Below are 12,462 nucleotides of genomic sequence, written 5' to 3'. Positions count from 1 at the left end.
TTTAGCAGCTGCAGCACACTGCCGGCTCATACTTCAACAGTGATCCACTAGGATACTTAAACCCCTCGCACAGGCCTTAAAGGATGTCCTTGACTTACAACAATTCATTTAGTGACTTTCAAAGTTACAACAGAACTGAAAAAGTGATTTATGACTGTTTAATACGCGTAGGTGATCAAAATTCAGGTTTTTTTTAGAACAGAATAGAACAGAACAGAATAGAATTCTTTATTGGCCAAGTGAGATTGGACACACAAGGAATTTGTCTTTGGTGCATATGCTCTCAGTGTACACAAAAGAAGAGATACGTTCATCAAGAATCATAAGGTACAACACTTAATGATAGTCATAGGGAACAGATAAGCTAGCAAATCATATTAGAATAGAATAGAATAGAATAGAATAGAATAGAATAGAATAGAATAGAATAGAATAGAATAGAATTTTATTGGCCAAGTGAGATTGAACACACAAGGAATTTGTCTTTGGTGCATATGCTCTCAGTGTACACAAAAGAAGAGATACGTTCATCAAGAATCATAAGATACAACACTTAATGATAGTCATAGGGAACAGATAAGCTATCAAATCATATTAGAATAGAATAGAATAGAATAGAATAGAATAGAATAGAATAGAATAGAATAGAATTTTATTGGCCAAGTGAGATTGAACACACAAGGAATTTGTCTTTAGTGCATATGCTCTCAGTGTACACAAAAGAAGAGATACGTTCATCAAGAATCATAAGGTACAACACTTAATGATAGTCATAGGGAACAGATAAGCTAGCAAATCATATTAGAATAGAATAGAATAGAATAGAATAGAATAGAATAGAATAGAATAGAATAGAATAGAATAGAATTTTATTGGCCAAGTGAGATTGAACACACAAGGAATTTGTCTTTGGTGCATATGCTCTCAGTGTACACAAAAGAAGAGATACGTTCATCAAGAATCATAAGATACAACACTTAATGATAGTCATAGGGAACAGATAAGCTATCAAATCATATTAGAATAGAATAGAATAGAATAGAATAGAATAGAATAGAATAGAATAGAATAGAATTTTATTGGCCAAGTGTGATTGGACACACAAGGAATTTGTCTTTGGTGCATATGCTCTCAGTGTACATAAAAGAAAAGATACGTTCATCAAGGAACAGTCAATATAAATCGTAAGGATTCCAGCAACAAGGTTACAGTCATACAGTCGTAAGTGGAAGGAGATGGGTGATGGGAACAATGTGATGCTTGGCAACCGACTCATATTTATGATGGTTGCAGTGTCCCGGGGTCACATGATCCCCTTTTGTAACCTTCTGACCAGCAAAGTCATGGGGGAAGCCAGACCACGTTACTAACTCTTAATCCTCTTAGAGAGGAACGTAAAACAACTAGACACAAGAACAGTTTTTTCCCGAAGGCCATCACTCTGCTAAACAAATAATTCCCTCAACACTGTCAGACTATTTACTGAATCTGCACTACTATTAATCGTTTCATAGTTCCCATCACCCATCTCTTTCCACTTATGACTGTATGACTATAACTTGTTGCTGGCAATCCTTATGATTTATATTGATATATTGATCATCAATTGTGTTGTAAATGTTGTACCTTGATGAACGTATCTTTTCTTTTATGTACACTGAGAGCATATGCACCAAGACAAATTCCTTGTGTGTCCAATCACACTTGGCCAATAAAAATTCTATTCTATTCTATTCTATTCTAAAACACTGTGAAGTGGTATATAAGTCTAAGTGCTATTACCCTTCCTTCCCTTCCCTTCCCTTCCCTTCCCTCCGTGGCAGTACAGTGATTAGAATGCAGTATTGCAGGCTAACTCTGCCGACTGCCAGGAGTTCGATCCTGACCAGCTCAAGGTTGACTCAGCCTTCCATCCTTCCCAGGTTGATAAAATGAGGACCCAGATTGTTGGGGGCAAGAGACTGATGCTGTAAACCACTTAGAGAGGGCTATAAAAGCATTGTGAAGCAGCATATAAGTCTCCTATCGCTATTGCTAACTGAACAATCGCGATAAAAATGCGACAAAACTGACTTAGCAAATGTGTCACTTAGCAACAGGAAGGTTGGGCTCAATTGGGGTTATAATTCAAGGACCACCTGTGCCGTTGAGCCAGGTACTGCCTTATCCTGTACCTGGGCAACTGGTTTTTCCTGCTTAAGTGCAGGACTTGCCACTGAAGACAATTGAACACTCTTAATGTTAGGTTCGGGCAATGACGAGGCAGGAGATGATACAAGTGACAACAACTCTTTAGTTTATTGTGATCCCAGCGGAGAACAACAGGCAAAAAACCCTCTTTAAATAGTAATTTGGCTGAGGCATCAGCCAATCAGCAACGTGCATTTTCCCGCCCAAATTTCCCTCCAAAAATTCAAATACATTACACTTAATGTCATATTTAACCCCTGCTTCATGCAGAAACGCAAATCAAAACACCCCTAAAGTCCTGCGTCTAATAAAAAAAAGATGATAAAACAGGCTTTCTCTGAATTCGTGCCTGTGCATATGTCTCTCCGTGTGTATTGCTAAACCTGCAATTGCCTTTATTTGCAGAGACTTCACGCTGCTGACTCCAAACGTCCATCGGGTCAACAGAAGTCCGACGGAGAAGGAGAGCTTTAATTTTTTTTTTTTAAAGCGTTTCAAGATCTTTTCCATAAATACACACAACGCCCAAAACGCCGCCTGGAAGGACATAAAAAAACAACACCCCGTGCGATTCGAGATATTTGAAGCTCAGCTTTCATCCCTGCAAAAACACACACACACACACGCCCATCCTCCTCATGGCCTCGTGTGCATAAATATTTTATCGAGTTAAAAATCAGCCTCCAACTCGTATCGGGTGCATTTAAAGAGCTTCCAAAGGGGATTGGTACTTGTCTCTCTTTTAAATTGCTTTCTCTTGATTTGCGGCCCCTTTCCCGACCAGTCAACCTCCGTTTGAATATTGTTTATGATTTGGGCAAATTTGATGGGCCTTTCCTCCCTCTTTAAATCCGTGTCGTTGTTAAAGATGCAGCGAAGTATCAGATCTTTGTAGCCTTGCTTTGATTTCCACAGGACACAGATCAACCTCCAAGCGGTCTCAACGACCCTCTAAAAAAGGATGCAAATGACCGGCCGTCTGCAAGAAATATAAATCGTTCTATTCCCCGCCATCCAGTCAGAGTTGAAGAAGCTTCTTGGAGGAGAAGCGAAATGTCTTCAAAAGAAAAAAGCAGAAAGTCCAGTTGCCTCTTGAAAAAATAAAAAAAAAGCACCTTCAGGACTTAAAGGGGAAATGTGTTTATTACTGCCAAGTAGAACCTTGAATTCTGCATTCCAGTGCTCCCTATAGCACAGGGGTCTCCAAGCTTGGTCCGTTTAAGACTTGTGGACTTCAACTCCCAGAGTTCCTCAGCCAGCTTTGCTGGCTGAGGGACTCTGGGAGTTGAAGTCCACAAGTCTTAAAGGGACCAAGCTTGGAGACCCCGGCTATAGCGCATCCCTCCACTCCACAGATTCTGAAATATTTTGGGCTTTTTTTTCCCACGTGTCCTACCCATACAAATCTCATCTTTTTCTTTTCAGACAAAGCAATTCTCTTTCCTAGCAGCTGGCCAACTCAGGTGAATATCTGACAGGTAAGAACCCCTAACACCTGGATGGCGAACCTAGGGCACGTATGCCACAGGTGGCACGCGGAGCCATTTCTGCGGGCACGCGAGCCGTCACCTTAGATCAGCTCCACCGCGCGTATGCGCCGCGCCTCCCGCCGGCCAGCTGATTTTTGGATCTCTGCCACGCACGCGGGAGACACGCATGCATATCCATGCTACCCCTCCCCTCCCAGGGGTTTTTTTCTGGAATAATGGAAATTAAAAGAAATATATGGATTATTCTAAAAAGGTAGTAAAAAACGTTGAAATGAATGAATGAAAATGAAAAAAAGAGAGTAGGAGGAGAAGTAAATTAATATATAATATAATATAATACAATACAATACAATACAATACAATACAATACAATACAATACAATACAATACAATACAATACAATACAATACAATACAATACAATACAATACAATACAATACAATATAATATAATATAATATATAACAACAGAGTTGGAAGGGACCTTGGAGGCCTTCTAGTCCAACCCCCTGCCCAGGCAGGAAACCCTACACCATCTCAGTCAGATGGTTATCCAACATTTTCTTAAAAATTTCCAGTGTTGGAGCATTCACAACTTCTGCAGGCAAGTCGTTCCACTGATTGATTGTTCTAACTGTCAGGAAATTTCTCCTTAGTTCTAAGTTGCTTCTTTCTTTGATCAGTTTCCATCCACTGCTTCTTGTTCTACCCTCAGGTGCTTTGGAGAACAGCCCGACTCCCACTTCTTCGTGGCAGCCCCTGAGATATTGGAACACTGCTATCATGTCTCCCCTAGTCCTTCTTTTCATTAAACTAGACATACCCAGTTCCTGCAACCGTTCTTCATATGTTTTAGCATAAATTAAATGCGGAAGATATAATGGGATATATGTTTTTTGTTTCTGTTTGTGTCTGAGAATGCTGGGAATGAGAGAGAATTAAAGTGGATGGTAAGGAAAATAAATTTTAAATATATAAAAGAATGGAAAACCCAGCAGATGAAATGGGAAAGATAGCATGGTTTATAAGTGAAAATGATTGAAATTAAAATGTAAAAGGGAATAAAATTGAAATGCTAGTAAATGATGTACGCTATTGGAAGAAAAATAATAAATATTGAATTGTGAACAAAAACTCTTAAGAAAATAAGAGGTTGAAAGTTGCCTCAATTGATTGTATGATATAAACGGAATAAGATGAAGACAATGTTAATAACTAAAATATAGGAGGGGAGGTTTGCGAAATATGCATAATAAATGAGAAAATCAGGGTTGTCTGGGCACCAGAAATATTGGTATGAAAACAAATTCAGCAATGGAGAGAGAGAAGAAGGAGAGAGATGGAAAGGGAGAAGGAGGGAGAGAGAAAGAAGAAAGGGAAGAGGAGAGGAGGAAAGGTAGGGGAAATAAGAGTAGGAGAGGTTAGATAAGGAGGAAGTAGGGCGAAGTGGGAGAAAGGAAGGGGAAGTAGAATAGAATAGAATAGAATAGAATAGAATAGAATAGAATAGAATAGAATAGAATTTTTTATTGGCCAACTGTGATTGGACACACAAGGAATTTGTCTTGGTGCATAGGCTCTCAGTGTACATAAAAGAAAAGATACCTTCATCAAAGTACAACATTTACAACACAAGTGATGGTCAATATATCAATATAAATCATAAGGATTTATAGAATCATAAGGATTTATAGATTTATAGAAGGAGTAGGAGAGGAGAGAAGAAAGTAGATAGGAAGAAAGGAGGGAGGGAAAGGAGTGACAAGAGAAGAAATGATTGCTGTGAAAAGCAAAAGATGAAATGGAAGAAAGGCAACCCCGAATATATTTGAATATATTAGGATAAAAATTGAAACAGTTAAAAAAAAAAAGAATGAAAGATAATGAACACGAATAAAAATAGAGAAATCAGAATTTGAGGACGAAAGAAGACGTGACTTAATAAACTGAGCAAGGAACTATTAGAAAATGAATAAAAACGATGAAAAAAGAACATTTTGGCAAAATTTGTTTGGTCTCCTGCTTGGGCAGGGGGCTGGACTAGATGACCTACAAGGTCCCTTCCAACTCTTGTTATCCTGATTTTTGTACCCTGCCCTGTTGGAGTATTCCAAAACTCCAATTACAGCCATAAAAAACAGAGGTGAAATCGCGACACAATTCATACTACTAGAATAAATAGAAAAATTAAAAAATCATTCCCTGTCATAAATGGAAAAAAAATTGGAAGGGATTTGATGGATTTTTGTCAAGAGCTATGGAAACTGCTCACAATGAGCTGTTGATTGGTCCAGCTTTCATCCTTCGGCACCAGGCAATACAATAAGCCTCGCGCTGCACTGACATACTTGGCGCGTAGCACACATAAAATCCTGCTAAATAGTATCTCGACGGAGGAAATGCCACGCAGCACAAGAACAGCCAAGATCCGAGTTTTCTCAACCTCCCCAGTTTTAAAAGCTATGGACTTCAATTCCCAGAATTCCCCAGCCAGCGTGAGGTTGATATTTCTGTTAAACTAATGCTGTGTTTTCTCAAATTTGGCAACTCGAAGGTGTGTAGACTTCAGCTCCCAGAATTCCCCAGCCAATGAGGTTGATATTCGTATCCAACTAATGCTGTGATTCTCAAATTTGGCAATTTGAAGGTGTGTGGATTCCTGGAACTGTGGACTTCAGCTCCCAGAATTCCCCAGCTAGTGTGAGGATATTTCTCTTCAACTAATGCTGGGTTTCTCAAATTTGGTAGCTTGAAGGTGTGTTTTTTTTTTGTGTTTTTTTTTACATTTATATCCCGCCCTTCTCCGAAGACTCAGGGCGGCTTACAGTGTGTAAGGCAATAGTCTCATTCTATTTGTATATTGACAAAGTCAACTTATTGCCCCCCCCAACAATCTGGGTCCTCATTTTACCTACCTTATAAAGGATGGAAGGCTGAGTCAACCTTGGACCTGGTGGGACTAGAACCTGCAGTAATTGCAGGCAGCTGTGTTTTAATAACACGCTTCTTACAGCCTGAGCCACACCGCGGCCCTGTGGATTTCAATTCCCAGCATGGCTGGCTGGGGAATTCTGGGAATTGAAGTCCATACATTTTCAGGCTGCCAAAGGTTGAGAAAAACCGATTTAATGCATTGTGTGCAATGCAGAAAACAGGTCAGTTGAATGATCATTTCAAAAGCAGTGTGTGAACACAGTTAATACAGGTAATCCTTGCTTAATGACCGGTCCCGTTTTACACCTGTTCAAAGTTACGACAACCATGGAATGGATGTTTTACAGTTTACAGTGCACCCCTAGCTATCCTAGATGGTTGAGCCGATCCCACACCCCATCGTGGCTTGTGAAGTGGGTCAGCTTTATGACCAACCACGGTGCCCTGCGGTCACCCAGCCATGATTTGCGATGGTTTGTGCCAGTCTCTAGCATGAATGAATGGGTTCGCTTAAGGACCGCAGTGTTCTCTTAATGACCATCATGAGAAAGGCTGAAAATTACTCCTGGTCATATAGGAATCATATTACTTACAAGTATAATTCTGGCCTCAATTATGGTTGTAAGGCAAGGGCTACAGATAGTCCTCAACTTACAACCATTCATTTAGTGACTCTGTGAAGTTACAACGGTGTTAAAAAAAACATGTCTTGTGACCGTTTTTCGCACTTACGACCGTTGCAGCATCAAAATCCGGACGCTTGGCAACCGGCTCGTATTTATGACGGTCCCGAGGTCACGTGATCCCTTTTTGCGACCATTTATTTATTTATTTATTGTTTGTTTGTTTGTTTAAATTTCTATACCGCCCTTCTCCCAAAGGACTCAGGGCGGTTCACAGCCAGAATAAAACAATTGATACAAAAATTAAAACCAGTTTAAAAAGAGAAAATTCAAAGTTGGTTGGACAGTATAAAACCAATAAAAACCCCATTTAAAAAACCAAACAAAGTCAATGGAGACCCACTTAACAAACCATGTTATACTGAAGTGGTTCACTTAACGACTGCAGCAAGAAAGCTCGTAAAACGGGGCCAGGAGTCACTGAACTCTCATTAGCCAGGGAACTTTGAGGCTCGATTTGGTCATAAGGTCGAGGACTAGCTGGAATTCCACGCTCCATTGCGGTTGTAAGTCAAGGACTACTGGTAAGTAGCCTCGTTGCCCATCTGCAGAAAGACCAAATTGATGCAAAATGACTCAGAATTTCCTTCCTCCCAACCCACCCCAGATCCACCCTCCCATTCCGTCATGTCGCTGTGAATTCGTTGCGCTATCGGCTTTCTTCTCGCTCCCTTGTTTTCCTCCAAGCTTTTTTTTCATTTCCTGTCCTCTGCCAGCTTGGAGAGATGTGACTGATGAAACGGAGATGGGAGGGCGAAGGCCGGGAGACGCACAACGGTAGTTATTGCTTTGCGATGCAAAATGACGGGGCGCTGCTGCTCTGGAACGGGGTTGCCGGCATTTTAGCACAGAATAGAATACAATAGAATAGCAGAGTTGGAAGGGACCTTGGAGGTCTTCTAGTCCAACCCCCTGCTTAGGCAGGAAACCCTACACTACTTCAGACTCTAAACTCTTCTGAAAAGCCTCCAGTGTTGGAGCATTCACAACTTCTGCAGGCAAGTTGTTCCACTGATTAATTGTTCTGACAGTTGGGAAATTCCTTAGTTCTAGGTTGCTTCTCTCCTTGATTAGTTTCCATCCGTTGTTTCTTGTCCTGCCCTCAGGTGCTTTGGAGAATAGCTCGACTCCCTCTTCTTTGTGGCAGCCCCTGAGATATTGGAACACTGCTATCATGTCTCCCCTAGTCCTTCTTTTCATTAAACTAGACATACCCAGTTCCTGCAACCTTTCTTCGTATATTTTAGCCTCCAGTCCCCTAATCATCTTTGTTGCTTTTCTCTGCACTCCTTCTAGTCTCGAGTCTCAGAATAACAGAGTTGGAAGGGACCTTGGAGGTCTTCTAGTCCAACCCCTTGCTCAAGCATTCCAGACAAGTGCTTGTCCAATCTCTTCTTTAAAACTTCCATTGGTGGAGCACCCACAACTTCTGGAGGCAAGTAGTTCCACTGTCTGGAAGTTTCTCCTTAGTTCCAGGTTGCTTCTCTCCTGGACGAGTTTCCATCTGTTGCTTCTTGTCCTGCCTTCAGGGGCTTTGGAAAATAGTTTGACTCCCTCTTCTTTGGGGCAGCCCCTGAGATATTGGAACACGGCTCTCATGTCCAACTTGGTGCCCACTGGCCATTTCCGACAGAAACTTGGGAAATTCCTGGCCGCCAAGACAGCTCAATGATTGGCTTCCGGCATGGCTCCTCTCGTTGGGAAGCAGCTTTGATTAGGCTGCTAACTCCCTAGTCTGTAGAGCTGTCAGGACATCGTAAATCTGGTCCAACAGCTTGGAATTCTCAAAGAGGGAGAGATGAGCATTCAGGCTGAAGTTGAGACACCCAAATATAGCCACAGAAAAAGCTTCTGAGGCTTGCGGGGAGCTCTCCTTCCATAGCCTGATAAGCTCCTTTATTTTTATTGTGAGGGGATCTAAAGTTTCAAATTTTTAAAGGTGGGAGGTTATGTATATTTTGTATACTTTAGCTTGTGATTGTTGGTCATAATACCCGGTATTTGCTCTGGGAAGTCGGGGGGGGGGGAAGGGGGAGGAGGGGGGGAAAGGGGGGGAAAATGATACATGGATTGATTATTAATGCACAGTAATTTTTGAAGATATGAAATTAAAAAATTTAAAATGATATTGGGGATGCTCAACTGCCATTTCAGAAAGAAAAGGAGAGAGGAGTAGAAGGAGGGAAGAAAGTAGGTAGGAAAGAGTAGAGAAGGAGGAGGGGAATAAGAAGGTTAGATAGGGTGGAAGAAGGGAGGAGTGGAGAAGGAGGAGAGGAAGTAGTAAAGTGAAGGAGATTAAGGATGAAAAAGTAGTAGAGGGTAGAGAGGGAGGTTGTGAAGAAAGGAAGTGGCAATCGGGCAGGCCTGAATTAGTAATAAATAAAAAATAATGATTAATGATGGATAATAGTTTGTACATAAATATGATGTTGGAAAATGGAAATAAAAATTATTTAAAAAAAAAAAAGACAGCTCAATGATTATTTGGCTTTGTGTCACCGTTTAGATTTATTTGCCAACGACATAAACAAGCACCACAGCATCAGGAGGGAGCAGCCAGGATGGCCGATCCATGTGCCAAGATGTCACTCTACAAACGCCACACTCAGGTCTGCCAGGTTCGGCTTGGCGCCTCACAGGCACCCTGCCATCAAAGGCAAGAAGAGGGGTGGAGGAGGGGTGAAATTGCTTTTTGCTTCTTAACTGCCACCCGGTTTGGCCAAACCGGTAGCGATGGCAGCCGGTGGTTCGGAGAACCAGTAGCGATGGCGACGTGAGGCTCCGCCCACCCGTCCAGCTGTCGTGACTTCCTGGTTTGAACCAGGAAGTAACCTGTTTTTTTACCCTTTGCGCATGCACAGAAGGGTTTGCGCACGCGCAGAGGGTCCAAGTGCGCATGTAACTTCTGAACCGGTTAGGAAGGTAAGTAGATTTCACCCAATGGGGTGGAGGATAGATGAACAATAAAGCTGTGTGTGTACAGGTAGTCCTCAACTTCGAACAGTTCATTTCGTGAGCATTCGAAGTAACAACGGCAGGGGAAAAGGTGACTTACATCGTTTTCCACATTTGCAAGATTTGCAGCATCTGTTGTGACCCAGGTTCCTGGACCCGGACTCCTGGACTCGGATGATTCAGAAAGTGAGGGAGAAGACCAGGCAAGCCCTGCTTCTCTTGGGCCCTCTCCCTCCCTGGCACCCACTCAAAGGGAGGAGGAGGGGCCGGCAAGGCCTGATTCTCTCGAGCCTTCTTCTGATTTGGCAACGCCCCAAGAACAGTTTTGGAGTGATGCAAGACTGCGCAGACGTGACCGGCGCGCGCAGCAGAAGCAGCGTTGGGATAAAGCCAAGGAATGATGGTCATGCAGTGACATCTGCAGAGACTATAAATAGGAGGCGGGACTTCCTGGTTTTTTGTCTTGGACAAAGCAATGAATTTGCGCGGGCAAACTGTATCAATGGAGGGAAGAATATATTCGTGAGTAATTCTGGCCTTATCTATAATTTCCTCGTTATCTCCAGAAACTTGGCAGGCCCGTTGGTAGAAGTGGCCAGGACATTTATCTATATAAATAAAGTAGAAGAGGAGGCCTTTGACTGACTCTTTGTTGGGAGTATTGGGGGAGGGAAACAGAACAGCATCTCCATGGTCACGTGATCAAAATCCAGATGTTTGGCAACTAGGTCATATTTATGACGGTGGCAGTGTCCTGGGGTCACGTGATCCCCTTTTGTGAGCTTCCGACAAGCAAAGTCAAGGGGGAAGCCAGATTCACTTAACAACCATGTGACTAATTTGACAGCTGCAGGGTTTTACTTAGCAACAGTGGCAAGGAGGGTCATAAAACGGGGCAAAACTCACTGAACAGCTGTCTTGCTTAGCAGCGTAACGTTGGAGCTCAATTGTGGTCGTAGGTTGAGGAGTATTTGTAGTGGGCAGGATCCGTTACAGTTGCAAGTCTTGCTGAGATGCAAGAAAATAAAAGCAAGTGTCAGACCTGCCCCAATCTGATACCTTAGGAAAGAGAGACCCTCGACTCCACTTGGTTGAGGTGAAAAGTCCTTTTACTAAAACGATGCTGGCTGCAGTAAAGTCAAGTGAGCTCTGGATTTCTCACGCTTAAAAGATACTGCTGTTACCACATGCCTCCCACCGACCCGTACGCTCTCACAGAGAGGGACTTCTCAGGGTGCCATCCGCCAAACAATGTCGGCTGGCGGCCCCCAGGGAAAGGGCCTTCTCTGTGGGGGCCCCCACACTCTGGAACGAGCTTCCCCCAGGCTTACGCCAAATACCTGACCTTCGGACTTTCCGCCGCGAACTAAAGACACACCTTTTTATTCGCGCGGGGCTGGCTTGAATTGAATTTTAAATGTCAAATTTTTATTAATTTTAAATGGGGTTTTTTAGTGTAAGGTAAATTTTTAAAATTTTCAGGCTAATTTAAATAAGTTTTTTAAATTATATTTTAATTGTATTTTTTATTGTTGTTTTATTCTGCCTGTACACCGCCCTGAGTCCTTCGGGAGAAGGGCGGTATAAAAATCAAATAAATAAATAAATAAATAAATAAATACAGAAAGGTTTTTCCTCATCCCGGCCCTCCCCACATGACCAGCCCGTCTTCAACCAATTGGAACTCACTGAAGTATTTTGAGAACACTCAGATGTTTTAGGGTAATCCACAAGCTTTCTCAGGCTGCCTGGCCTTGGATACCTGGTACAAACTGGTGCCAAGCTTATTTGGTTTTTATCACCTGTCATTGGCCCCTGCCTGTTTCTCAGCGCGTACAAATAGTCCTTGACTTACGACCACAGTTGAGCCCAAAATTTCTGTTGATAAGTGAGACATTTGTTAAGTGGAGTTTTGCCCCATTTTACGATCTCTCTTGCCGCAGTTGTTCAGTGAATCGTTGCAGTTGATCAGTTAGTAACCTGGTTGTTAAGTGAATCAGGTTTTCCCATTGATTTTGCTCATCAGAAAGTCCTAGAAGGTGGTCACCTGAACTTGGGACATAGCAACGGTCATAAGTGCGAGTCAGTTGCCAAGCATCGGAACTGTGAAAAACGGTCATAAGTCACTTTTTTCAGTGCCGTTGTAACTTTGAACGGTCACTAAACGAACGGTTGTAAGTCGAGGACTACCTCTACACACACACACAGCTT

General features: G+C 42.3%; 1 protein-coding gene across 1 annotated transcript in view; it reads right to left on the bottom strand.

Moving 5' to 3' along the window:
• The window catches only part of ECEL1 (endothelin converting enzyme like 1), an 86,871-nt gene that overhangs the window by 38,874 nt on the left and 35,535 nt on the right, over positions 1 to 12,462 (bottom strand). The window lies entirely within an intron of this gene.

Source organism: Ahaetulla prasina, chromosome 6 (genome assembly GCF_028640845.1).
Source record: "Ahaetulla prasina isolate Xishuangbanna chromosome 6, ASM2864084v1, whole genome shotgun sequence".
Classification (NCBI taxonomy): Eukaryota; Metazoa; Chordata; class Lepidosauria; order Squamata; family Colubridae; genus Ahaetulla; species Ahaetulla prasina.
Note: the sequence above shows the minus strand (reverse complement) of the source record. Positions and strands in the feature narration are given on the sequence as shown.